The 23,813-nt window shown below is 42.6% G+C and overlaps 1 long non-coding RNA gene across 2 annotated transcripts; it reads right to left on the reverse strand.

Moving 5' to 3' along the window:
• Nucleotides 1-18,816: 18,816 nt before the first annotated feature.
• LOC9271438 (uncharacterized) lies at nt 18,817-22,768 on the reverse strand. Of its 2 annotated transcripts, none has more exons than XR_010739574.1 (4): nt 21,864-22,768; nt 21,317-21,661; nt 20,262-20,708; nt 18,817-19,466 (listed from the first exon to the last, which is right to left on the reverse strand). It is a non-coding gene; the product is annotated as an uncharacterized lncRNA (long non-coding RNA). The 2 variants fall into 2 exon arrangements; XR_001543907.3 differs by having other exon boundaries at nt 18,817-19,508.
• Nucleotides 22,769-23,813: the final 1,045 nt, after the last annotated feature.

Consider the following 23,813-nt stretch of genomic DNA (forward strand, 5'->3'; position numbering starts at 1 on the left):
GATGTGAAAACTCCCTCAACTATCTATTATAAAAAGTTAGTCGGTATAGCGGAATGACAACTAACTTTCCCAATCGCTTCAACCATTGATCAACTCATACATGTCAAATGACAACACAAGAACATATGATATTTGTTGACAACTTTTAGCCAATGCATACATCCCCGAGACACTGATTACGGGTGCTTCCTCTCCCCAACAATCAACATAGCACAGTTAGCTGCTAGGAGTACATGGCCTCACCACTATCCTCTCCATACGCACCTGCGCTACATTGTTGTCACTATGGTTATAGTATGGCGTCTCTCTCTTTATTTAAAAGGTGTCGGGTTGCAAAGTCTGATGCTAACTCCATCCTTACCACCTATACAACTCCAAGTCCAACTGTAACATATTTGAGAAAATTCGATTAATAGCACAAGAAACAAGCTGGTACCCAAATAATAGCAAAAACCTTCTAGCTTTCCATCAGAAACACATGCCACCCTTTTTTCTTGTATGCATAGCACTTCCGTCATATTTTAAGCAAACGGTGCTAGGTTTGAGTAGAGAAAATTTTAATTGGACGAATTTTCATGGTTGTCATCATCGCCGAGGACATAGCCTGGCGTGACAGCTCCATCGTACCGTAACTCGACCTGTGCGTGCACCGCCGAGTTATATGTGGCATACATCCTGGTGAGCCCCTCAGACATGTCGCCGGGCGGTCACGGCTTGTCCTCCACGGGAGCAACGAGGGTGGTGACGACGGCGGTAGAAGGATCACTCATGACGGTGCGCGGGACAAACCTAGCTTGATGCACTCGATGGAGTCAATGTGCCGTCAACTTGTGGGTGGTGCGGCGACACGGAGAGGACATAGGGCGCGATGAGTGCGGATGTGATGGAGCCATCGAGCACGGAGGGCAAGGAAATATCGAAGGGGTGCTTCTTAGTGAGGAAGTGGAGCATCTCGTCCTTCAAGCAGCCCAGAGTGGCCTTGGCGAGGTTGTGTGCGACCTACGGCTCCGCCAAAATGGTGGCGATCTTTTACGAACTAGTGGGGGAATTGGTTCAAACTAGGAATAAAAGCGGGTCAACCTGCGAACCTACTTATATGTTAAATAAAGGGTAATCCGCAGGTTTTCACGTTATGGCTCAGCTTGCCGCATCGTAGAGACGCAAGTGGATCAACCCATAAACCCATTTATTTGTCAAATTAATAGGTAACCCACGTGTCAACCCGCATGTTACTTACTAATTTTGCCTATAAGCGGGTTTGTGGGTTGGCCCACTTGCATCCCTAGTTCAAACAGGTTGGGGGCAAGGAACAGTGTAAGAAAAAGAGGAGAAGACTTGGGAGAGGAGCGATAGTTTGGGATTGAGTGATTTTATGTATTTAAAAGTTGTCCGGCTTCTATTGCATAGGAGTACTTATAGATTCGTACACCCTGGCCTAGCTTTTACACCCATTCTGGCCCAATTACTTGAGAGCTGGGCCGCTTCAACCGACCGCCATGGCCAATACTTTTGACTGGGTTTGCCGCCAGTGAGGTATCCTTGGTAGTAATAGCAGTTGTAACATTCCTCTCCCCTTCAGAACCATCTTGTCCCCAAGCTGGTGCACCCGGGAAACGATGGCGCAAAGCCGCTGCATCTTCACAAGTTGCTTCATCAGACGTGGCTCCCGACCAACGCACCTTGATTTGTTCCGGCACCGCTACTCCTCGCTTGCAACGCCGACATGCCAGAACTTGAACTTGAACATGATCTTCATTTGGCATTGTAGGAGGAAGACGAACAGTAGAAAGGTCTCCAAAAGACAAAGCTTTGCAAAGCTGCGAGACATGGACCCTCAAGTGGATGGAGCAAGATGCAGGCAGCTGGAGACGATACGCTACTGATCCCACTCTGGCTGTCACCTGAAATGTGCCAAAATAATGAAATGCTAATTTATGGTTGGTGTGCACTGCCACTGATGATTGAGCATAGGGTTGGGCCTTGAGGAACAACCAATCGCCCACAACAGACACATGATCAGAGTGAGTCTTATCAGCTTGCGGTTTCATCCTCTACTAAGTGCAATTCAAATGCTAACACAGCAAGCTAGTCACTACACTCCTTTCTTTCATCCACTCCTCCAGATTAGGTACTGCACAAGATCAAATATCTAGGACCCAAAATGGCGAGGTGGATGTCCATACAGCAACTAAAACGGCGACGTACCCAACACAGAGGGCCTGCTCGGATGGCAGGTATAGCAGCTGCTTGCAGCCAACCGCGTCCAGCCACTGCTTCTTTTTGTACTTGCTTCACTGTTCCTACAGGCTGTAGCGCCCTTGCAGCCGAACAGGCCCAGAATGATGGGCTGTGTTATACCAAAATTCCGCCAACTCCAACCATCGATACCACCTCTTCGGGTAAGCATGCACAAAGTAGCGCAAAATGGTTTCTAAGCATTGATTGACCCGCTCAGTTTGCCCATCCATTTGCGCATGATACGCTGAGCTCATCCTCTATTGAGTATCTTTTAGGCTGAACAACTCAGTCTAGAGGGTACTTGTAAAGATATAGTCCCGATCCAACACTAGCGATTGAGGTAACCCATGAAGCTTGTAGACATTAGATAGATACACCATTGCAACATCAAAAGCTGTAAAGGGGTGAGCTAAGGCAATGAAGTGAGAATACCGCGAAAATGATCCACCACCACAAGTATGCAACCATATCCGAAAGACCGAGGCAAGCCTTCTATAAAATTCAGTGATAGCATCTGCTACACATGTTTTGAGACCAGCAAAGGTTGGAGTAGACCTGGATAGCGCACTCGTTCGGCTTTAGCTTGTTTACACATAGCATAATCTTCCATAAAGGAGCAAACTGTTTTCATCAACCCATGCCAAGCAAACAATTTGCGTACCCAACTGTATTCTACTTGTATACCAGAATGACCCACGATCACACCTGCATGCAAAGCCTGTAACACCCGTTGATGCAATGCCAAATTACTGCCCAACCAAATGCACCCATGAAAATGCAATATGCCTTCTGACAGAGTGTAACTCGGTAAGGAATCTGGTTTCACTACCAATTCCGAAATTAATTTGGATATGATGGGATCCTGGGTAAGCTACTTGCACCTCATACAACCAAGCTAGCACACAAACAAAAATAGCAGCCAATTGCAAGGGGTCACAGTTTGACTGGTCACAGCGTGATAACGCATCCATTGCATGATTCTCCAACCATTTTATTATAAACCAATTTGTAAAACAAGCCCAATAACTCAGTCATTGCTTTTTGTTACCAAGGAGTAGCCAATCTTCGATACCCCAAATGAATCATACTTCATTGATCAGTATGGATGATAAATTCTCCAAATTGCAAGTACGACCTCCACTAATCCACTGCCAACAGTAACTCATGACATTCCTTTTCATAGGTAGAAAAATCTCTATTCCTTGGTCCCAATGTTTTACTAAGAAATGCTAGAGGATGCCATTCCTGCATGACCACAACACCAACACCGTGATCAGAAGCATCCGTCTCAAGGACAAAAGTCTTTGTAAAGTCGGTCAAAAGCAAAGACCGGTGTAGAGGTTAAAGACAATTTCAAAGGCTCAAACGACGTCTGATGTTTAGTTGTCCATAAGAAAACTGTATGCTTTTTCAAGAGATCTGTCAAGGGTCGACTAATAATGCCGAAGTGTCTGACAAACTTGTGATAATAACCTGCGAGCCCAAGAAATCCACTTACTTCCTTGACATTAGATGGTACCGTCTAATTTATCACTGCCTAAATGTTCTTGGGGTCAGTTGAAACTCCTTCCCCACTAGTCACATGCCCCAAGTAATCAAGCGAGATTGAGCGAAAGAGCATTCGGAGTGCTTTACTTTTAATTGATGTTCTGATAATAACTGCGGCACCTGACACAACAGAACAACATGATCCTCCAAATTGCTACTATATACCAGAATATTGTCAATGAAGGCTAACACTCCCTTGCGCAGAAGAGGAGCCTAGATAGTGCTCAAGCCCTTGGAAAGTTGCTGGTGCCCCAGTCAGACCATAAGACATCACCTTGAACTCAAAGTCTCATCCGAATTTGATGATAGCCCGCCGTGGGATCCAAACTGGTGAAGAGAGATGCCCCTACCATTTCGTCCAACAATTCATCAATAATTAGCAATTGATAATGATTCTTGACCGTGATTGCATTTAGACGACGGTAATCAATGCAAAATCTCCAAGTGAGCTCCTTCTTTTGCACCAACAAAACTAGGGAAGAGAAAGAACTAGAGCTCGGCTAAATTACCCCTTGAGCTAACATTTCAGCAATTTCATGCTTAATTTCATCCTTCAAAGCCAGATTGTACTGGTAAGGCTGTAAATTAACCAGCTACTAGGCTCCTAGTAGTAGAGGAATTGAGTGGTCAAAAGGACAAACTAGAGGCAAACCTTTTGGTTCATCGAACACTGCTGCAAACTCTTGTAACAACTATTGAATTTCTGGGGAATCAATAACCTCTACTGAACATAGGTCAGCCACACACAATTCAACAGTACAAATGATGGCATCATGATGGAATAAACCTCTGAGGTGTACAACTGACATCAGAGGACAATCAGATATGTTGGGTACCACAAATGTGAAGCACACAGTCTTATCGCCTTGTTTGAAAGTTGGAGGCTTGCCCTTCCAATCCACTTTGATTGGACTATGATCTCCCAACCAATCCATACCCAATATCACATCATAACACCCCAAAGATAGCACCTTCAATGTGATCACACAGGATACTCCTTGAACCCACCAACAACAGTCTCTGATTTCCTTAGTACAACAATAGATACCACCATCTGCCACTCAAACGCAAATAGGATTTCTGCTGACTGAACACCCCCCCCCCCCAATTTTAAAGCCAACTCTCACATTTACAACTCTACGAGTTTCTGGAAACGACCAACATAAGTACTTCATGCTGCTGAATAATACCCTGCAACCTCAAAGTTCCAGACGCCTCGGTACCCTGAACTGCTTCCTTGGATAACTAACTGAGTTCACCAGACACATGTTCTTGTTCATCATCCGACACATTAGGTCCTACGTCAATTGCTTCCCCACTTTGCTCAAACAACATTTTCATAAGCTCCTGCACGACATGCAGTTGGACCGTAGGGCCACACTTATGTACTCAATTCCACCTCTCACCACAAGTATGACAAAAACCCTTAGCACGACGATATGCTCGCACGGCCAATACTTTTGACAAGGTTTGCCGCTAGTGAGGTATCCTTGGTAGTAGTATAAGTTGTAACATGACCTCGGCCATAAGGTGCGAGAAGGACTTGTGCATAACGGGGTTGATGCCCATCCTGGACAGCTTCTTCTTCAGCTTCGTGTTTCAGTGGTTCTTCATGTTGTTGCCCGTCCGCCCAAGCAGTCGCGCCATGATCGCCGACCATCTGCACGCACAGATCGCGTTGCTCAATACACATTGCCAGAAATGGAAAAAAAATGGCATAGAGAGATCATTCGTTGCTTACCTGTTGCCGACAACGGAGTGGAGCTTGATGGTCTACTCCTCTGCGTCGGTGAACTCGCTGTGCTTGAGGTTAAGCAGCAAATAGTTGGTCCACCGTAGCCGATAGCTTGGTCCAAGGGCAAATTGGTCTTTCTCCATCCTAACTCACTGCTACAAACTTGACCCGAATGGCAGCTGTGATGAAGGTGCTATGAATCGAAGAAAAACAGGTGGCCCATGCTTCCGGTCGAAATTGGAAATTTTTTGTTCTGTTTTTTGGTATCGTTCTGTTAGCTGTACTATAGATTGAATTTTCTCAACATATTGTAATTAGTATATTCGACACCTATTCTAACACTATTAATACTATTCAATTTTACACCCTCGGTCACAACGAGGTGGTTTTCTCACACATGTTAATCCAGTCAACAATTTATTTTTTAAAACAACATTAACCCCACCTATCAGTATAAGCTCTTCTTCTCGCTGTTCTCTCTCCCGCAATGATCTCCAAATCGCACGATTGCATAGGGGAACACAAACAATATGTGATGGGTTTGGATCCTTAGCACATAAATAACACTACTACTGAATAGGCGATAGGTGCCGGTTTTCCCAACCAACACCTAGATAGTGGCACCTTTGAGTCCTCTTAAAGGTGCTGGTTTAGGAACCGGCACCTTTAAGGTCTCCTAGATGCAAAAGAAAAAAGGGTCGGCTCGATGCATTGGCTCGGAATCAAGCCAATGCATCGAGTGCGAGTTCCCCCCGCTTCGGCCCCAAAATTACCCCTAAAATCAATCACATCAACAACATCATCATCACATAAACACAACAACACAAACACACAAATAACATAAACACCCATAGATCCACCCACTGTCGCCAATGTCCCCTCCGCCAGATCTGCCCGCGGGAGCCGCCAACGTCGCCACCGCTGCTGGATCTGCGCGAGAAGCCGCCACCCTAGGAATGTCGGATCCGCCGCTGAAGAAGCTTGGGGCGGAGGGGGATGTTGTAGAGGACCACTAGATCTGCCTTTCGGAAACGCTACCGCCGCCACCTTAGCTAGATCTGCCCGCGGGAGTGCCGATGCCACTGCCGCAGCCGCGGGAGAAGCTTGGGCACAGAGGGTGAGAGGGAGGGGTAGAGGACCGCCGAAAACACCTCTACCGCCGGATCCATCCACCGGAAATGACATCATCGCCGTCTTCGCCGGATCCGCCAGTGGGAGCTGCCGATGCCACCATCACCGCCACCGCCACCGCCGGATCCGCGGGAGAACCTTGCGGGCGGATGGGGAGGGGGAGGGGGTTGAGGAGCGCAGGATCCGGCCCGCGGGACCCGCCGATGCCATCGCCGCCGCCTGCTCTGCTACCGGCAAGGGAGAGATGAGAGGGAGAGGGGGCAGGGACAAGAGGGGAGGAGAGGGAGTGACCACGTGAGAGGGTGAGAGAGACGGGTGAGAGGAGGGGGCGAGTAGATAAGGATGCCCCCCTCACCTCCCACGCAACGTCTTTATCCACTCGCACCCAGCCCATGGGCTAAAAAAATGGCTCTCTCTCTCGGCTCAGCTCGGTTCGTTTTATAGGTGTTAGTTTTAATTAACCGACACCTATAATATATTAAAGGTATCCACCTATAGTATAGGTATCTTTTTTATATAGTCAGTTAAAGTGCCAATTTTTTTTTTGTACTTTCAGCCTATGGAGGTGGGAAAAATACAAAAGGTGCTTGTTCCAGCACCTATAGTGCCGGCATGTGTGTATCTTTTTTTTAAGTGTAAACGGCATTGGAGTCAAGTTTGTAAACTTGTGGAGAATCTCTGGTGAACCTATGAATAGCGGAGCTGGGCCGAAGTGAGCCACTCAATATGTAATAGGTCGTTTAATCTCACATTAGTAATGGATGATAGGGAAGCAATCCGATGTGTAATGGGCGGTTTAGCACCACATCGGCAATTGATGATAGAGAAGCACAACTTAATCACATTATGGAAACTTTGACATTTGAACTGAAAATCCCCATGCTATCCATCAAATGGCTACAAAGGTACACCTTGGTTGCTTCCATGATACAAGACACTCACCCACACTAGTACCGATGCTTCTTCTGCACTCGTCGAACGGATCCCATGATGTAAGACACACTCACACTATGCTCCTTCTGTACTCATTGACTCCCGTTGTGACTTGCTCCATCGATCCCCATCGACCTCCATGTGGGACGGGATGCTCCCCACTGCCCGAGTACAACTAACAGGGGGCGGAGGTACTGCAATGATTCATTGTATTCAGTTGGAATACAATAAATTTTCTGTTGAAATATATTACATACATACGTACACACAACTTGTTCTTTCACAGTGGCTGTGGAGTGCATGTGCATCTTTATCTCATGCACCTAGCTCAAAGGCCAAAGCTTACGCTTTCGTACGTAGTGGTCCTTTATAGTGTTTCTTTCATGCACCTGGTACTAGGTTCAACTGTCTCAACCCTCACCCATTTATTTTGTCCTTTTCGGTGTAGCTTTCACAAATACTAGAAAGTAACCACGGCTTCGCGTGGAAGTATATGTAGGCCTGCCCAATTGGATGCAGCGTATACCCTATTAATTATTAAGCCTTATCATCAGCCAAATAAGACATTAATCTTGTTCTGATTGGCATATATGCTCATATTGCAAAGCCCAAAATCCCTCTGTTCCCCTTGGGAAAAAAAAACTCAGTTCCATGTTTAACCATCATGCTGTTCTACAGAAATGATTCTTTTCCGTTTGATGGCCATTTTCAACAGATAGAAATTTCAGTTTATGGATGGTAAAACTATTCAGGAGACAGCCCCAGCACTGCATGAAATAGTGCCCAATCGAATCAGGAATTCAAGATCCAGGAACAAATTGTAATAACATGTTACATGTATATCACAAAGTCATTGAAATGAGTACAGTGGAGTACTTCAACATGTAAATAGATAAAGCTGGCAATTGATTAATCAATGATAATTGAACACAGTGGCGAAGACAGCGCCGGGCGACCCTGGGCAGGTGCCCGGGCTCCATCCAACGCAACACTAGTTACCTAATTAGCATGCATGCTTAGCTAGGCAGGTGTAGCAGTAGTTTGTTTATTATTTGATTACCATGCTTAACACAATAGCAAAACAAGTACTTGAGGATTGTCAATTTTACTTCTACACCATTATTCTCTGTACTTGTTATACATCGATTTTTTGTTAGCCTTGCCTTAATGCCCAGGCTGAAGAAAATTTCTAGATCCGCCACTGATTCAACATCTAAAAACATCTAAACTGGAACTTTGTGAGAGCCATCTCAATAGTAGCCATAACTTTGCATTACTACTTGAGTATAGTACTTAGCCATATTGTAGATTATTCAATATATAAATATAAACTGTCTATTATATAGTCATACATTGTTCGGGACCTGAATCATAGCTTTTGATAAAGCCCTATTTCAATTTTCTGATAAATTAAGCTAGCTAGATGAGTATAGGTTTTGGATCACCACTTTTCTCGATGGACATGTAATGCATCTGTTATAAATACACCAAAAGTTAGTGTTGTGCATAATCCATATAACAAAAGTATGTGGTTTCTATCGGATATGTTATCAAGCAGCGCTTATTTTTACTGTTTGTTTGAATCAAATGATAATCAGTATCTTCTTCACTACTACTCCCTCCGTTTCAGATTATAAGATGTTTTGACTTTGGTCAAAGTCAAACTACTCTAAATTTGACTAATTCTATAGAAAAAATTAGTAATATTTACAACTCTAGCATAGTTTCATTAAATCTATAATTGAATAAATGTTCATAATATTTTTGACATGGGTTAAAAATATTACTATTTTTTTTCTATAAAATTAGTCAAACTTAGAGTAATTTGACTTTGACCAAAGTCAAAACGTCTTATAACCAGAAACGGATGGAGTACTTTTCTGCAATAATAATAGTATAATTATTTATGTAATATATTGAATGATTATATGGTTGTCATGGAACATCTAAAGTAAAAAACCAACAAAATTAAGATAGTTAAGAATCAGTGAATCAGCATCCTTTATAATAGTAAATATTGAGAAAAGCAATAATATAAATAATGAGTAAATGGTATCATAAAACATTTTATTAGATGGATCACATTTGCTCCAATGTTTCAGAAAACTAATATATGACTCCAAAGTATATAAATTGTATTGTATAATAAAGTTCTTCAGCATAATATATTTGAACTATGTAGAGAAGAAACTTTTTTTGCTGCAACTGATGTTTTTTTTTAATTTTGTAAAGATAGAGGAATCATCCTTTGTAAAGATAGAGGAATCATCCTTTGTAAAGATAGAGGAATCACCCTTTGTAAGGTGATTAATTTGTATCCATGTTGTTTGTTTTAGGGATACCTTCACTAAATCAGATGGTGGATGTGATTTATAATAACTTAATCAGATGCTTGTACCTAATTCTAACCCGAACAATATTTTGCTGGAGTTTTCACGACTCAAGGACAACAAGGTTCTGCCAAACAGTGAAATTTCATAACGCTAAGATTATATAAAGAATCATCACAGCTTGCTTATGAAAGCTTCAAATTTACTTTCAATACTACAAAATCATTCCAGTGAACACAACAGGCAAACCCCAAACATCTTCTCTAGTCTGTTACTGCCATATAGTTGTAGAGAACATGCAAGGCACACTTGTGGTATAAAAAAAAAAAGCTTAACATCGTTGATTCAAAGTACAACGTGTCAAATGAATTTTTTTCCTTTAGACCAACAATACAATTCTTACTCTAGAATATACCGTTATACTCTATCTCGAATAAATGCAATACTTACTCTAGGCAGCCTATACATTACCCTGCTCGATCAGTCATGACTCAAAATTAGTTCCAGGTACATGTAATTAACGCAGCTATTAATCATGTTTGTCATTAGTAAATAAAGACAACATCAACCACAATGCTTAATTACAATAAGTAAATAGCACTTTTTTTTAGAAAATCAAAAATCAAGCTATTAAATAGGAGTAATAATTCATCGCAATATCTAGACTAATATAAAACGTAAGAGTTGTTTAGTGCAATTAACGCTGTAATTGCAATAAGCGCCGATTAACCCTGCATCGCCAAATCGCCAAAAAGAAAAGAAAAGAAACCGTCGCCCAGACCGCCGGCGCCTCCTCCTCCTCCTTCCGCCGCCGCGCCTCCTCCTCCCCCATCGTCCAGGTCGGCGGCGCGCCGAGGCGAAGGGTCGAGGACGGCCTCCAGATCGGAAGGGGACCCGGCGGCGGTTTGGAGCAGAGGTTGGGCGGAGGCAGCGCAGAGACGGTGGCGGTCGGCGGTGGAGAGGCGCAGGGCGACGGGCCGGCCAGCGGCGTGAAGGCGTGCTCCAGGCAGAGGGGGCGGTGAGACCGGCGGGACGAGTACCCCGTGCACCGGCGTGGACGGGGTCGGCGCAGGGCAACGGGCCGGCGGCGTCGACGGAGTGGAGATGACAGAGGGCGGCGTCGATGGGGAGCGCCAGGCCGGCGGGAGGCCGGGCGGTTGAGTCGGTGGCCAGCGGCGGGCGCAGGTCGACAAGTGGCGAGGTGGTGCCGATGACCGAGTGGATCTGGAGGCGGACGAAGCGGCGGTGATGTGCTCTAGGCGGCAATCCGGGCGGAGAGGCCGGTTGCGTCGGTAGAGATGGCTCGACGACGAGGACCATGTCCGCGACGACCGGTGGAGATGCTGCTGATGCTTGACTTGAACAAGGACCGAGAGGCCGAGATCGATCCCTCTCGACGACGACGACGCAGACGAAGAACCAGCCGCTTAGGAGATCGAAACCTCCATGGCGAGGGTGAAGACAACGAAAAAAAGGACGAACTTTGGATCAACAAATTGTCACTTTCAAGAAATTGGGCTTTGCTGTCAGTTAAGTAAGAGACTGAATCCTTAACTCAGTTAAGGAAATTCAGTCTGTACTCTATCCTTCCTCTAAACCAGGATGTTTTTTTAGGGTAGGCTAGGTAAGGTTACTGTTGTTTGAAAGGCTAATGGCGATACTGATCGATGTTAGTCCTGGATGATGGTTGAAGTCTGAGCATGTAGTGGTTCCCCGTTTCAGGGTTTTGTGGTGTTGATCTTAGAGGGATGCCAACAGTATAAGGCAGTCACAATGGTTCATGTTATTGGCACACCAATGCATGCATGCCCAGTTGGTGGCTTGGAGATGGAATGAATATGACGCGTGTTTACCTGGTGCTCCTGTAACCTAAAATCCACAGTTCCTGGCTCATTTGCGGCTGTTATTGAGTGATATATAAACATTTTCTTGGAAGACCTTCTAATTTTGGTGGCTTTCAAAAATTTTACATTATGCTGCTGCGAAAATTTTGTATGCGAAGAATAGCAAAAATTTTCATTTGCTATTTCATTTATCGCCTGCATGTGTCATGATGTAATTTGATGTCAGTGCAGATAGTTGACAATTGATTGGCATGGAGGTGGAGAGGAAGATAAATACAATGGTTGCCCACAATACTTCTTTCTAATGGTATATATCTGCTGATTACATCTGTTGATTACATGTTCTAGATTAGCTTACCATACGCTCAGATAAGTTGGTTTTTGTTTATCCCAATACAGAGAACATTTTTTTGAATTTATTATTGCCTGGAATATTAGTGTTTGGGAACGTAAGCTGCCTCAAGAGTCAAGATAGTGTTAGTGGTTTCATGTTTTGTCTCTGCACTTACACTGCAGAATTACTATGATATCCAGTTATCCTCTTCATAAGCATAGGGTAAACTAGGAAACCCGGTTACAGCTGCAAGTCTTTGTCCAAAACCACCTACATATTGTCACGCACTATAGGTTCCATTGAAACTATATATATACAAGGGGAAGTACTTACGTGTTTTAAAGTTTAATGGATCATTTGCTCTGATATAGAACTTATTGTGATGGCTACATATTTCTTCCTTCGAATGTATATCATATGCAAGGTTTAAAATCTCCGGCTAAGCCCTTTAGCTGCTGGGCTTTTCATCAGCTATGGCCAGCTATGGCCGGCTATAGCTGCAGTTAAGCCATTTAGCGGATTTGCAAAAATTGAACATAAACTTGCCAATATCAGAATAAATTCGTGACAACATCAGAGATTCAAAATAGTTCAAAACACTTCAATTCTTCAACACTCGACAACATCAAAGCAAGAAATCCTACCTGCCTCTGACTCCGCTAGGACATGGTGCCTGCCGTTCGAGCTTGGTGCCTTGGTGGCGCTTGGGGGAGAGAGGAGTGGGCCTTCAGATGCATTCGCCGCCGTCGTTGCTTGGGGTTGGGGGAAAAGAGTGGGGATTGGCGCAGCCATCGCTGCCTTCTCCGAGCGCAGCTACCTCCACCACTTGGGGAAGAAGAGTGAGGAGGGAGAGGGATTTGTGCAGCCGCCGCCTCTGATAACAGCAGCCGCCGTTGCCGGTCGCAGCCACAGCAGCATCCGCCGCCGTCGCCACTGCAGGTCGCCGCCGCTGCTGCTGCAATCACGGAGAGGAGGAGAGAGCGAGAGGGTTAGGTTTTGTTGAGCACTTGAGCCACACGGTCACCTAATATGGGCTTGTTCGTTGGAATTTCAGCCCACCAAGGCCTTTAGCGGCAGCTAATAGATGGTCTGTTTAGCGGCAATCTTCAACTAAAAGCAGCTAATAGCGTCAAAGAAAACATAGCGGTAAATTGAACATATCGTAGCGGTTGCTATTGCCAGCAGCTTTCTCCGGCTATAGCGGCAGCTATAGCCAGAGATTTAAATCCTTGATCATATGTTTGCTTTTCTCCTATTTGCTACACCACTATTGATGGTTTTACCAGATGAAAATAATTATGCACTGTGCACTGTGCCTTCTATTGAGACAAAAGAACCTCTGGGAACAGAAACCGAAGATTTGCACTAGAAATGCTCGTTGGCAGATATGTTCCAGATAAGTGGTTTTCTGAAGCATTTAATATGCTACGTCTATAGAAGCCCCAAATCATGAATACTTAGGAAAATGGAAATAAAGGCTGAACTTGCTATCCCTTTTACTAGCCAAAACCAGTCTGGTCAAGAGGAAATCCTTAATTAACAGTACAAACTGAATCCTTCCTCTAAACCAGGTTATTTCAGTTTCTGACTTACATGTTCTATTCTATTTCAGTTCGTGACTGAAACGTTGGTAGAACCCTGCACAAATAGGTGGTGGCATCTTAATAGAATGAAAAATGATGGGAACTCCACAACAGATTTGTCAACACAATCAGGTTTTTTCGTTTCTGCCAACGCACTAAGGTGCAGCCGGGAAGGAGCATCCGATGCAGTGGGGGAACGAGGTGACGATCCTGGTGGTCAGCGACGACAATCGATGCCATTATTATTGCCTGCTACTAAGACAAAAATTGGTGACCTGCTGATTGATGTTTCTAACTTTCCCTCAATCAGGTATCAGCTTCATTCATTCATGGATAAAAAATCCAATAGATTGTTCTCCAGAGTACAAAAATTTACAGAAAAATGCCATAGATCACTACGTACTTATGCTAAACGATGTATTTTCAGACTGGTTAGAGACCTGGATCTGTTTATTTCCTTCATTTCAGGCTTCTTGCTGGTTCAGAGCCATGTAAAAGATCGAGTTGCTTGATAAAATGTTCCACTGCTTGATTTTTTATTATTTTCAGCTTGGCCATATTGTTTTCTAAGCTTTGCGAGTAGCTCAAATGAAGGCCATGGTGATCTGCTTGAGCAACATGGCAATAGTGGCTGGTACAAGGTATATGTCTATATTGGTACTGTTGCGGCCCTATTGCCTATGGAGAGGGGTTGATGATAGTGAAATTTATACATTGATCAGTTTTGTGTTTCTCCCGGGTGGGTTATGGCAGATAGATAGAAAAGATGATGGTGAAAATTGGTACAAAAGCTACATGCCTACATGTTCGACGAAATACTTCGGTATCCCCGCTGTCCTAACAAGAAGAAATTTTGAGCAGCCATTATGGTAAATATGGTCTGTACTCAATTTTTTGTGCACTGCTGCAGCCACAAGATAGATGCACATAGATAAGTTGCTCAATGAAATGTACCATTGGCCCTGTAAAAAATTGAATGGTTAGAATTCTATAGGAACCTGAATTCAATGTTATATGTGATTTTTTTTCATGTACATTGCGTTTTGCTTGATCAATTTTATTCTAGAAGCATAGCTCAATTTAACATGTGAAATGTATAAATGCTTCAAACATGTTTTGACTAAGATAATTTTGTCAGGTGAAATATGGAAGTGCTTTAACCTGTCAAGATTATAACCTAAAAGGCTGAAAGAAATATTTTTTTCCCCTAGGAGCAATGTTGTTCATGCTCATTTTGAGATTATATCAATTATGTGGATTGTAGACCATGTATTTCTTTACACTAAATTTTTTTCATAGGAACAAGCCATTAGTGGTGATAATTGATATGTTATGTGCTAAGCATATTTGGTTAACTGGATGTGTGTGACTAAAGAAATAATGTTTATTGTTTTCGAACAGAGCCAAAATGTTATGAATATCATATCTTTTATGGCATTGACAATGGAACGAATTATGAACTAATAATGTTAGATTTATGTTCATGAAACATCAATTAATGCTTTTATATGAAAGACGGAGTGAATATAAGAGCATTGGATGTGGAAAGCACAGCTTATTGCCAGGAGATGACATAATATAAGTCTATGAAGAAATAGGAAAGATGCACATGGAAAGAATTACTCCATACGATGTTTGCGCAACCAATATATTCAACCCCTCGGTCAATTAGGTTGCATTATACTAATTACATGTTGGTAAACACGCCCTCTAATGGCACCTTAATACTGTAGTGATAATGAAGGTTAACCTTTCAATAATGAACTGGTTCCCCAGTTATTATTCAATGATTCATCAATATGTGAAAATGTTGGACAATGAATGGAAATGGAAACAAAGATACTTCTACAAATTATTCTATTTTGATGGAAGTGCAAAAAAGAACTGTTATGTTTCTATTTTGAAATTGAGATGGAAACGACACATTCTATTTTTTACATTAATATTTTAGATGGAAACAAACAACATATATTAGATGGATCTTAAGATTCTAATTTGACACAATTGATAAATTTAGCTTGAAAATATCATAAATGGTGAAAAACGTGCCTTGCACGTGCACGCTCACTAGTATATGAAATATGTGAGAACTATTAAAAAGAGCAAGCGTGTGGAATTACCTGGTGCATAAAGGTGTAGTTATAAGGGTCATATATATGATTCTTTCGCTGAATATTCCAAATTTTGAGGATACAGATCAAGTCTACCATGACTTATTTGCTGAACATAATTAGACCACCACACCCTGCAATGTTCACTGCAGTAGAACTGTAGAAGAGAGAACTAAAGAGGAATCATGATATGTTAGTATACTTTTCCCAGAAGATAGCTACAGTTTACATGAATATTTTCCTTGTCTCGTCAGTATATTTAAAAAAGAAATATGTGCAGTTGTGTACCAGATAATCTGTTGTTTGGATCTTCATAGGTCTGTTTGCTAAAGATGTCCAAATGACATGGCTCAACTTACATGCTCTGAATATCTTGAGGTGACTCCATTTGGGAAGATGAGCTCTACATAAAAAAGTAAAGTATTAAATATTATTTCATACTAACAGAAATATTTAAAAGAAATAGGGATACTTATTACCTCATGCTTTATTTTATTGGATAATATATAGGCGCTAATCTTCTCATCCTGAAATCTGATGAACTTGTAGGTATCATTGTGCACTGGAGACAGCAATAATTTTTCCAATAACATCTGCAAAAAGAAATCAATAGAACAAGACAATCATGTGAACAAATAATATCGAGAAGCAAAAGAAAGGGCAGCACTTAAGGAGGGCAGTAAATAATTCATCTACAGAAATCAATGACCATATGGTAATTGAATGACTTTGGATGGGAACACTTTCACTTTCTGCATTAGACACTGAAAGATCAGTAGGTACCTACAACCAAGGTCTGTGTACACTGTACAGTACAGTACCATCAGAACATGCTTGTGGTAGTCCTGGATGATTTTGAGCAACAGATGAAGTTTTCTCAAGGTTCCTTGTCAACCGCAGTTATGGTTTTTCATATATTAATGAACTCACAGGATCAGCGAAGAACATAATCACCGAAGAACAATTCTAATTCTAGGATCAGCTATGGACATTAAACAATAATCGCTTAAAATTTGTTACATTTTCTAGAACCATAAAAAATCTACATTGTGTTTGTACCCAACTGATTATGTATAGGTCATACACTCACATTCATGTCCACTCTAAGGGTGTGTTAACCGACTCACGGAAAACGGAGCGGTCTGTTAACGCGTGCTTAATTAAGTATTAGCTTTTTTTCATAAATGGATTAATTTGATTTTTTTAAGCAACTTTCGTATAGAAACTTTTTGCAAAAAACACATCGTTTAGTAGTTTGAAAAGCGTGCCGCGGAAAACGAGGGAGAGGGGTTAGGAAAAGGGTATCTGAACATACCCTAAGCAACCGTCAGGGGAAGGGGAAGTGGACTCACGAGCTGGCGAGGACGTCAACTGAGAGAGGGGCGAGGGGTTAGAGAGGCAACGACTGCAGCTATGTTGACGGCGACGGATAGGATTGACCACTACGCCTTGAGTACAACATCGAAGTCCAACCCTGATACCCCGCCGGCCATCCCACTCGAGTGCTGCATAGGGTTGGAAATTTTGGACTGAAATTTCAGTATATCGGTGACCTTCAATAGAATCGGCCGAACCGAAAAATTAAACCCACTGGTGGAGAAATGTTTTTTACTCCCGGTTGGTAACCCCCTTTAGTCCCGGTTTTCCAACCGGGTATCTTTACTCCCGGAGGATAGCACCACGTCTCTGGTCCCTATCCTTCTCTTTTTTTTTCATTATTCTTTGCATGTTGATTTCACACCAATCTCACCAAAATCACAAAACCTTCACAAATTTCAAATCGAGATGCTCCCTACATCCCCAAATCAAGTAACAACATCACAAATCATAATATTCGCATCACATATTGTCAAACTAAAAAACATCACACATTCTAAAAAAATTTACATCACAAATTCATCACAGATCACAAATACATCACAGATCAAATAATACAGATTCAATGAAACACAAATTCTTAAAAAAAGAGAGAAAAAATGAAATACGACCGCCGCTGCATCCTGCCGCGAGCTGCCGCTGCCGCTTCCTGCCACCGCCGTGGGCCGCCGCCGCCGCTTCTCCCGTCGCCTCGCCCCACTGGCTCCTAGCCGGCGCTCCTCGGCGGTACACCGAGTGGATAATACCGAGAGACTAGAGAGGAGGGGGAATAGGAAGGTAAGGAGAGGATAAGAGTGAGGGAGAGAGGAGGAGGAATAGGAGATCGAAATTTTTGAGGATAAGAGCAAGGGATTATATACTGTATATTGATTTTTAGTCCCGGTTGAGAATAACAACCGGGACTAAAGTTAAAATTTTAGTTCCGGTTGATATTACAAACCGGGACTAAAGATCTCTAGGGTCCTGAGAGCCTTTGACACAAGGTGAACCGGGACTAAAGATCACATAGTCCCCTTACACTTATAAACCGAGTCTAAAGATACTTTTTAGTCCTGGTTTTTTAGTGAACCGAGACTATTGTGGATTTTGGGAAACCGACCAAAGATAGTTTCTCCAGTAGTGATCGATCCTAGTGCTGCACAAAGCTCGACCACTGGCCCGCCGGGTCGAGCGCATTGGAAAGGAAGGAGGCAGACAGACGGAAAGGGGGCGAGGAGGAGGTGGCAGCGCTTGGCTCGTGAGAGCCTTTGACACAAGGAGGGGTGAAGTGAGGGCGGCGCTGTGGGCTAGGATTTCTTGGGGATGGGGATTGCCGGATCGGCGAGGGTAGGCGTTGGTGCCAAAGGGCGACGAGGGATGGCACTGGACAAATCGGCGAGGGACAGCACTGGATGAATCAGCGAGGGCCAACGTTGATGCGGAGAGGCGGCGGCTGGCCCTGGAGATGGCTTGCGACTTGCCGGAGGAGCCGAGGAGGAAGAGGTGAGGAGAGACCGCAAGAGGAGACGATTTCTCTATAAGGTATGCCACCTTTTCCATTTAACCCCTTGGAAATCTATAATTTACAGCTAGGTTCATTGTTTCTTCTATACCGTTGATTTCTTATCCAACGGATATAGACAAATATAGTAATATTTATAATACTAAATTAGTTTCATCAAATCAATAATTGAATATATTTTCATAATAAATTTGTCTTGGGTTAAAAATGTTACTAATTTTTTACAAACTTAGTTAAACCTAAAACAGTTTAACTTTAGTTAAAGTCAGACCGTATTATGACTTGAAACCGAGGGAGTATCATTTTGGGATTTGCTATCCGTCAGCCGGCTGTTTATTTTTGTGTTATCAGCTGAATTCTTGGCCGTCGGATGTGCTGGTTATATAGGGCCCGCACTAAAAGATCCGAACTGAACCCGTTTGCTTTTTTCAAAGCCCAAAATCCAGCAAGAGAAGCAACCAAGAGCAGCAAGGGTGCCGGTCCTCATCGGCAGTGACGCGCACGCAGCGTCCCCTCCGGTGTTCGGCGTCTTCACGTCTTCCCCGGCGCTGGGCTTCTCCGAGGTTAGCATCAGTTCTGGCGGCGGACGACGTGCATAAGTCATCGAGGATGTTATGGCATTTTTTTTGTTTTGCTTGGTGAAGCAGCAGCATTTCCCATGGCTGACGGCGAGGCAAAGCTAAGCAGGGCCGTTTCTGCCGCAGCTGATGATGCAGGGACGGCTGTTCCCATGGCCGCCGGCAAGGCGTCGATGGAGCGCTTTCTCTGATTCCTTGCTTGGTAATGGAATTTTTTCACAATCTGCAATCCACAATAACTTCAAGTTGACATGGATATTTTGAGCTGCATTAAAAAAAACAAAATTAACTGCTTGGAGAAAAAACTGAAAACTAAACTAGGAACATTGAAATACTCTCAAACTGAATAAGTATTTGTATAATTTTTGGAAAAGAGTATCACATGTGTTGTTAGACATACATTCTTGAATGAGCATAACCGATTTTTCCCCAAAAGTAACTAAGAATCATTAGTATTTTGAAACTACTTTGAACATAATAAATTCAAATAGTAAGCACAACTAAACAAATTGTAAGCCTTCAAGCAGCTATGCACCAAACTCCAGAAATTTCTTTATGAAATAAAGTTGCAATAGTGAAATAAGTTATATGGTAGAGCAAAATGTTAGGGTATCAACCAAAATGGTTCAGTTTGAGTCCAACAGAAAGCGAGTTTCGTGCCCTCATTGTAAAATCAAATACAAATGTTATACTTCCAATACCTGAAGAACATTTTTTTTTCTAAGGACGGTAAACAGCCTCAACTTTTGCAAGATAAGGTGCCAGGTAGATACGATGTTACAATTTTTATTTTTGAACTTTGAAGAAAGATATGTATAACTAAAACCAAGTCATAAAACTTGATTCTTTATCTACAACTATATGCTTTGATATTTAATAATACCCCTCAATAAAACAACAATCAACAACTAAACACCGATAGATAATTCAGAAAGTTCTGCACTGTTCAGAATGGATTAAAAAATCATTTTTTCAATTAATGAATGTATTGTTGACTTGAATGACAGTGAAGGTTTACCCTCCACCCGAGATGAATTCCTAGAGCAGCTGCATCCAAATTCTTGAAAACTTCCACAAAATAATTCAGAGTAAGCGAATCATGTGACCATTTTAAGAGCGACTTAAAATACAGTTAAAATGAATACAAAATGTTAAAAGTATGAATAAGAGCCCAGGTTTACCATGTGCTTTTACCTCTCTAGTTGCTTATAAGATCACAAAGCTTTACACATGTAGAATTGTTTTTTTAAACATAATACATAAGCTTATTGCTATGATGGGGACCTATTCCCTGTGTTTAAGATATTCATCATTAAATATTATAACATCATTAAATATGTAAGATGATCAATAAACTGGAAAAATAAAGAAGTCAAATATTCATAACAATACAACTCCTTGGTACCCACATCTCTGCAGATTGGATAAAGAGCACAAAGATTCCGCTGTAGTAAACAGTGTTCATCTGCAAACATTTGTTGAGAAGATCTCATTATTGATAAGGACAATATGAAAAATATAAGTGTTAATTTTAAAGGTCTACAGTTCTAGAATGAACAAATCAGATAACATAATGCAATATGCTATATATCCTAAGTGTGAGGTAATAAAAATAAATCAGATAAAACCATGGAAACTTTTGCTTGCTGAGAAAACCAACAATTCAAAATAGCATCCTTAAGCATTCATATCATCAATGATCTTGTAAAATGTGAGGCACATGATTTTCTAGTAGCAGATTATAATAGAAAAGACTGTTACACATGATGTAAGACTGCTTCTTTGTTAAAAAAAAATGCAAATGTTATTTTGCACATAGTAAAAAAAAAGGTTCTAGCAGTTCTTTATAGGGATAAAAAAAATGAAAAAAACTATATTTGGCAGTTTTTAATAAATATTTTGCACTGAAGAAAATCATGAAGTTCTACATAATTTAGATCAATTAAGTAGACCAAATACAAATTCTTCTTGTTCTTCATGAACCACAGTGCAGTATACATGATAAAACCAATAAATATTTGAACTAAAATTGACACAGCTACAGTCAACAGGTATACTAAGAACCTCTCTCACCTTTTCCTTTTGTTTTCCTTATTGCAACCTTTGCTTAGGATCTGTCTAGACCAGATCAAGAGAGCAACCTAGATTAATTTAACAGAAAAACATCCCACAACTGATGTAACAGAAAGAATAGGCAAGCAGATAATCCATCATTGATTAATGTCTGAAATCACCATGTTCAACCTGCAAAAAAAAAATTTGTCAACAAGAATCGGAGATTTCTGAAATTAATTACCACACTGGCCATCAAAGCCAACTAGAGATTGCTAAATAAACCAGCCACCGCCAAGTTGTGTTTCTGCTTCTGCAAAGTATATATGCCAAGTAACGCTTCTGCTTCTGCAAAGTAGAGGGTTCCTACACAGGTGATTGGTCAGCTTTAGGGTCATTCCAAAAGACTGGAATGGTGTGTTTGAGAAGGAAAACAAAGGACTGCAACGGTTACATTTTGCCTAAATTTTCAGATTAAACTGCAGGTTCATCATAATAGTTAATAGAGAAATCGTTATTGTAATTTACATACAGCTGTTGCAATCTACAGTCTAAAGTGAGGGTTCACCTGGGTGGGGGCAGATCCTCCACCATAGCCATGTCGCACACCCCAGCTGTGTTCAAAGAGAGGAAGCGAGTCGCCGGGCGATTGCTGAGAGAGCAATCATGGTGCAGGCAAGCCGGTTGAGTGGGCCGGGCGGCCGAAGCGGCCAGATCCGCGCAGCCTCGAGCCCTCTACGGAGCAGGGCTTTGACTCCACGCTGCTCCTGCCATAATACGGAGTGTCCCCAATGTTCCGGCTTGAGAAAATGGAGACGGTGAGTTGCAGATCGAGATTATGTGTCATCACAATCATGCGAGCATCAAGGTGCAGGTGCAGTTGCTGGTGGCCTGTGGTTGATGTCCGACGGTGTCAGGAGCAGAGAACGGGGAGGGGCCAGTAGGTGGAGCAGATGCTGGATCGGCTTGGCCTTCCTGGCAGGGGCAACCTCAACGGAGGAACCAATCGGATCGACTCGGACTCGGCAACAAGCGCGAGGAACCGGCGATGCGATGGGGTGCGATCGGTGGGGCAGAGGTTGCAGCGGCGGAGAAATCACGATGGAGCAGCGGATGGGCGGAGAAATCACGGTGGAGTGCGCGGCTGATGGAGAAGACCTCGGCTCCGTGGGAGGCTGGGGAAGACCTCGCCTCCGGTTCAATCCGTGGCGGCGACGGCGGAGTGTGTGGCGGCGGAAGAAGGCGACGACCTCGAGGGTAGCGGTGGATTGCAGCGGCGGCGGCAGATGAGGACGACGTCGGCTCCTGCTGCTGCCGGCCGCGACGGATGGGGAAGACCACGGCTCCGGCGGTGGCTGGGGAAGACCTCGCCTCGGTTCAGTGTGCCGCGGCGGCGGCTGCAGAATGGGACGAGACGACGACGCGAGGAGGAGCGAGGCTCGGGTTGAGAGGGTGATGAGGCGTATTCTTTGCGCGGAGACCGCGCGTGGAGAGGGTGAAATCGTGTGGTGGAGAGGGGTGGATGATATGGATTACACCTGAGGTGCGAATGAACGGTAGGGATTTAACCTGTTGATTTGGCATGTAGGATTACTAGGCGGTGGATTTGGCATGTAGGGATTTTACGGAAATGCTGTTCGGCGATCGATCGCCCTGGGGATGGGGCAGCGATCCACCTGATTTCCTTTTTTGGCACCACATTACTTTTCTATTTTAGTAAATTTATACACCTCAAGTTTACACATCCAAAGTTTAGAGACTAAAAGTTTATAAGTCAAAAGTTTATATATCTGATTCAAATTTGAATTTGAATTCGAATATTTTTTTATATATAGTATTTCTATACACCTAAAGTTTATACACCTAAAGTTATAGACCTAAAGTTTATAAGTCAAAAGTTTATATATCCGTTTCAAATTTGAATTTGAATTATATCTGATTCAAATTTGAATTTGAATTCAAATATTTTCTATATATAGTATTTCTATACATCTAAAGTTTATAGATCCAAAGTTTATAAGTCAAAAGTTTACAGACCCGATTCAAATTTGAATTTGAATTATATCTGATTCAAATTTGAATTTGAATTCAAATTTTTTCTATATATAGTATTTTTATACACCTAAAGTTTATAGACCCAAAGTTTATAAGTCAAAAGTTTACATACCCGATTCAAATTTAAATTTGAATTTAAATTTTTTATATATAGTATTTCTATACATAAATTTTTCTAACTTTTGTTTTTTTAAAAAAAAAGTGTGGTGTACTGTAGTAGAAAGAGAAGAAAGGAAGGAGGAAGGGGGAGAAGAGGGAGGAGTATAGGGGGAGGGGGGCAAACCGATCGCTGGGCGATCGCCCAGGCGATCGGGCGGTCGATCGCCTATTAGCTCCCCCCCCCCCCCCCCCCCCGGGGAGTTTAGGGGGAAGGGATGGATGATTCAGTTATTGTCGTTGTCTGATTCTTCTTCAGGCTTGGGCAGAAGCAAAACAGCCTATAATTCCTTATGATTGTTCTGTC

The sequence above is a fragment of the Oryza sativa genome, chromosome 2 (assembly GCF_034140825.1).
Source record: "Oryza sativa Japonica Group chromosome 2, ASM3414082v1".
NCBI classification, from domain to species: Eukaryota; Viridiplantae; Streptophyta; class Magnoliopsida; order Poales; family Poaceae; genus Oryza; species Oryza sativa.